This window comes from Physella acuta, unplaced genomic scaffold (genome assembly GCF_028476545.2).
Source record: "Physella acuta isolate Inbredline_101_S28 unplaced genomic scaffold, ASM2847654v3 ptg000542l, whole genome shotgun sequence".
In the NCBI taxonomy this organism is placed as follows: Eukaryota; Metazoa; Mollusca; class Gastropoda; family Physidae; genus Physella; species Physella acuta.
The window spans coordinates 236,118-242,259 of NW_026732061.1; positions in this window are offsets into that span (position 1 = coordinate 236,118).

Below are 6,142 nucleotides of genomic sequence, written 5' to 3' on the forward strand. Positions count from 1 at the left end.
ATGTTGGGCTAGTACTCTAAATCCTAGCAGAAACTAGTAAAATGTAACGCCAGTCCACCCCGTCCCCACCCCCTCCCGCCCAATGACGAATTTGAAAAAGTAATTTAGATATCTAGGTCTATATGGAAAATAGGTCCTATATAGTTTAATCTATGCCCCCCAGTGGAGTCGCGAAGTCGGGTGTCACCCGGTGCGGGACATCATGGTGTGCCCCCCCCCCTCCCCCGAAAAGGTCTACATAGTCCAATATATGTAGTTGCAATAAGTGACATTCGCCTCCCTGCATAATAGCGCTAATTTCTGCGTATAATCTACCGATTAATTCATTATTCACGTGGGGGAAAAAAAACCATCGTTTTCAACGTGTCATTAGATTTTGGTGTCACCCCCTCTATTGTCGTTATTGACTTATCAGCTATTCAAAATACTCAAGAAGCAGTTATTCCTCTCTAAATTCTGCAGTTGATGTCACCCCCCTCCCCCCCCCCCCCCCCCCCCGGATGATAGCTTTAAAGTGTACACAGTTAATAGTAAAGATAGTTATCTGTATTCGTCAGTTATTAATACAGGTGGATTAATTCTTATTAATCATTAATTGAACTGGCAAAAAGCATTTTTCTTCTATATATTGTGCAATTTTTCGCCATTGTGTCACCCCCCTAAATGGTGTCACTCGGTGCGGTCCGGGCCCCGGCGCCCCTGCCTCGTGAAGCCTCTGCACAAATATTTTTAGTCGTGCCGACTTCATAAATTAGGAATTACTAAAAAAGAAATTCGACCATTTAAATCAGAAGGATTTACACCGGATTGGTGAGTAGGGGAAACAACTAGTATTAACGCGCATTGTACGATTTTGTAACAGTTAAAAGTACCCTTAAGAGTTAGTGACTGCTAAAAACCGCTCACCTATCAGAGTTTCTTCCAGGCATCTCTTCGGGGGGCTCCGCCCCCCCCCCCCCCCCCACCGAAAAAAGTCTACCGCCCCCCCCCGAACAATATGGATTTTATATAGTCAACATACACTTTTACTAGTGTCCGCCCCCCCCCCCCGAACGAGATGGATTTTATATAGTCAACATACACTTTTACTAGTGTCCGCCCCCCCCCCCCCCCGAACGAGATGGATTTTATATAGTCAACATACACTTTTACTAGTGTCCGCCCCCCCCCCGAGAAAAAAATCTGGAAGAAACACTGTCACCAATAGTTTCAAACGCAAAGCGGAGGGATTTATACCGGATTGGTGACACTTTTAACACTAAAAAACAAGAAACCAACTAGTATTAACGCATAATGTACGGTTTCTCCAGTCTCCAAGCATTGTTGTGAAGAAATAATCCTATTGTAGTTACTAGTTACGTTTCAATTTTTCAAAGGGAGAGATCAGAGACTTTTACTTGATTGCATTAAAGAGAAAAAAAATTGCACAGATTATTATGTGGCTATCTTACCCAGTGTTTCTTCCAGACTTTTTTCTCCGGGGGGCACTTGAAATTTTCGGGGGGGGGGGGGGGGGTAGACTTTCTTCGGGGGGGGGGGGGGGGAGACACTGTTAAAAGTATATATTTTCTATATAATTATATAAATTTCATTTCGTTTGGGGGGGGGGGGGAGGCGGCAGAATTTTTGCGGGGGGGGGGGGGGGGGGGGGGGGGGCTGGAAGAAACTCTGATCTTACCTGTGAAATAGCATGGAGTTGGAACGGGTTGAGTGGAAGGAGATATATTTTGGCCGAGATTGAAAAACCGAACTAAGAAAAAGATAAGCAAGCCTTTTACATTCATAATTACCTAACTGGAATTTTTTTTTTAAATAAAATAGTTAATAGTACTGAAGAGATGAAAAATAAAAAACCTTTTTTTGTTACTTAACTCATACATTACAACCTTACGGTGTCTATTTGTTTCTAACGCGGGCTTATAACACAAAACTACTATCGAAAAGGGGTCATCCATTTATGACGTCCACACGGGGGGGGGGGGGGGGCGAAACAATTGGCTTTTGCGGACGCGTGTGGATTTTTAAAGTGGAATTATGTGGATTTTTGTGGTGGGGTGGAGGGAATCCAAAATCCAAAAAAAGCGTGGACGTCATAAATGGATGACCCCGAGGGCCAACATCTTTCGACAGCAACATCATTTAGCTATCTATCCGTGTATTGCAATGTGAAACACACTAGCCCCTTCAAATTTTCACATATTTACGAGGACGGCGGCTAATTTTAAACGTTTATTATATTTAAAGACTCCCCCCCCCCCGCCCTAGCTCGTCTACCGCACATCATAAACTATACATCAGTCTGTCGACTAGACAACCGTGTACTCGCTGGTCCTATCCATTTGTTCTAAAATAGGTAGTTGTTGTTTTCAAGCTCCATCTATGGGTATAGACGCATAAAAAATGACTAGGAAGAGATTATTGCACCTGCAGAGGCGTAACGACCCTTCCCGGCGCCCGGGGACAAACTTTCAATTTGGCACCCCCCCCCCCCCTCAACTGTTTCATTTGCACCCCCCGTCAACTTTTCTATTTGCACACCCCCCCCCCCCTTCTTAAACTGCAAAAATGCAGCTACGCCTCTGTGCACCTGCACTTTAATTTTTTTTTTTTTTAAAAAGGTAACCCTTTCTGAAGTACATTCCACTTTCGCTCTTCTAGTACCTAGAAAAAACGTTTTAGAATAATATAGGCGTAGACTTTATATTAGTGCAATTACAGCTAATTTTCGCAGGAGAAATTGCTAAGCTCTGACTGACCAACCTACGATTAGCCCTCTTTGGGATAGTCGTATAGCTTTTCAAAATGATGCATCACCCCGTCTTTTTGTTCGGAATAAGAAGATCAAGAGCAGATTTAGGATTTTTTAATACCCTTATGATAATAAAATAAAATTTATATTGATTATTATTGTATCAAAGCAGTGTACGACAAATCAAGTGATTGAAATGTTACTACAATGGATATTTTGATAAACCAACAAACTCTATTAGATAGTTTAATATTTATTTAAAGCAAATTCACACAATAAAAAAGCATATGTCAATGAAAAAAATAAAATTACAATTACTCTCTCACACACACACACACACACACACACACAAATAATCAAACGTCCGTCAGTCGATTGCAGTTTTTTTTTTTTTTTAATGTCACCGGAAAAATAAGTCACAGTCAATATAATCACAGAATAAAGGTCACGTGAAAATAAAATTAAAGGAAAAATGGCACAAGAAAAAAAAGTTCTGCTTGCAATACGCCCCGTTCAGCTCCAGTCGTTTGGATCCTATTGTTTAACTTACAAGGGCAGACCTGCCGCTTGGTTGTCTATTCGACGATACCTCAATCCTTGTTGCGGTTAGACGGTGACATTGTTCTTTGATTATAGGGCTGGTAAGTAGGTCACCAACCAGTTCTATGGCTCTTGCAGGTTTTATTGAGCCGTAGAATAGGTTGGTGACCTACTTACCAGCCCTATTGTCAGTGGCGTAGCGAGGTCGGGTGTCACCCGGTGCGGCACTTAACGGTGTCACCCCCAGAGGCGTAGCGACCCTTCCCGGGGACATACTTTCAAATTTTCGATTTGCACCCCCCCCCCCCCGTCAAACTTTCGATTTGCACCCCCCTCAAGTTTTTCTTTATATATTTTGCTCTTTTTTGCCTTGGTGTCACCCCATAAATGGTGTCACCCGGTGCGGTCCGCACCCACCCCCCCCCCCTCGCTACGCCTCTGCCTATTGTCACCCCACCTGACAAGTGGGTGGATTGTTTTCATTGTCGACCTCTGTCTGACTGGTAGTTTTTATTTAGGTCACGAACGAGTTAAACAGATCAAACCACCAAAAGATAAAATTATTTTTAAAATAGTAATCATAACCGAGATGGAGATGTAAAATTAGAAAACCAAAACATTAATCGAGTAGACGACTTTATATATCTCGGAAGTGTGGCCAACAGAGGCGTAGCGACCCTTCCCGGCGCCCGGGGACAAACTTTCAATTTGCACCCCCTTCTCAAACTTTCGATTTGCACCCCTCCCCTCAAACATTCGATTTGCATCACCCCCACCCCCCGCTTCAAACTTTCAATTTTATACTTTTTAATGCAAAAATGCAGCTAAAATGAGATTTTAGTTTGTTTTTGAAACCGAATTTGGCGCCCCCTAAGGTCGGCACCCGGGGACATATGTACCCCCCCGCCCCCCTTCGCTACGCCTCTGGTGGCCAATGTGTTGGGAATGCTCTGTGAATCCGGTCAATGTGTCGGGAATGCTCTGTGAATCCGGTCAATGTGTCGGAAATGCTCTGCGAATCCGGTCAATGTGTCGGGAATGCTCTGAGAATCCGGTCAATGTGTCGGGAATGCTCTACAAATCCGGTCAATGTGTCGGGAATGCTCTACAAATCCGGTCAATGTGTCGGGAATGCTCTGAGAATCCGGTCAATGTGTCGGGAATGCTCTACGACTCCGGTCAATGTGTCGGGAATGCTCTAAGAATCCGAGACATGGAAAACATCAGGGGCAACAACAAGAAAAAAAACTATTGACGCTTTAAACGGCATTGAATTTAACAAGTATGGCATCATAAATGCTGAGTGTTTAATTTAACAAGTATGGCATCATATAAATTGCGGTTATATAGTATTTTCGTTTGTAGATTATATGTGCAAAGAACCTACAATAGCGGTAGGTGCTAGGTAGAAAGATAAATAAAAACCGGTGTCATCTATATATAAATGTTGGCAAATTAAATCACTGTCATCCAAATAGAAAGTGATATTTGTGACGTGTACAGCTAAGCGATATCCGTCAAGATTGTTGAGAATATTGTATCTCCTCAGCAATGTTTCTTTCGTCTGTATATATAAAGAAAAGATATTGATTTGTAAATTTTAACGTGCATATAATAAACAGGTAAAGTACTTTCTTACTTTTATAACCTATAAATCAAGTCACTGTTAACTCTACCATCAATAGTGCTCACATTATCGAAGTTTAAACTTAAACGTAGCTGATGAATGAATGAATAAATATGGGTTGTTTTTTTTTTATTGCTATCGAGCCATATCTATCTGGCACATTGTAACGAAGAAGTATCTAAACATGACATGACAATTTTGAGAAGTATTTGTATAAGTGCATGTAAATAAATCCACACAATAAGTAAACTCACCTGTTTTACAGTGCAGGCCGATCCTTCTTTATACACATCGATCTCATGCGAATCTAAACGTTGTGTTTGTGGGTTTAAAACAAACACATCCGTGAAAGCTGCTGTGAACAGACATTAAAACATATGATGGGTACAAGTTGCGATGATGCTCATCGATAGTGTCGATCAGAGGCGTAGCGAGGGGGGGTGGGGGCGGGGGGGGGGGGACATATGTCCCCGGGCGCCGACCTTAGGGGGGCGCCAAATTGAAAGTTTGAGGGGGGTGCAAATGAAAAGTTCGAAGGGGGGGGTGCAAATCGAAGTTTGAGGGGGTGCAAATGAAATGTTCGAGGGGGGGGGGGGCGCAAATCGAAAGTTTGCCCCCAGGCGCCGGGAGGGGTCGCTACGCCTCTGGTGTCGATATAGAATAAGAGAGACGAGTCCAACGTTCCGAAAAGGATAAATTTAGATAAAAGACAAGACTTTCAACCATTAGACGAGGCCAAGGTCAGGTGTGTCCAGTCCATGGGAAGAGGCCACTGTCAGATAATAGACAAATCTAGGCAATCGACTCAGATGCGGTGCAAACAGAGATTAAGGCAATGCCAGAATGTGCGTGTACATTGCTTTTTTTGCCTAAAATGTCATTCTTTAATCTAATATATAAAGCTCAATTCTGTAACGCATATGTTTGTCGTTGGCATTTCTACGGATTTAAGTGTTAGATCAATTATCGTGCGCGTTTGTCTAAATTTATGAGTTAAAATATTACTATTAAAAGTGTTGGGAAATCATTTTCATTTTTCAAATTATAGTAATAATTGTCGGCATGTTCATTAAACACAAGTTTTAAAAAAAATATCATCTTTTACAAAAATTCTAATTATGTTTTTATTTAGTCCTATAGCGCTTACTTCCCTTTGATAAATTAGGCAAAACACAATTACTTCCCTTTATGAAACCAGTGCATTAGTTGAAAAGCATTTACTTTTT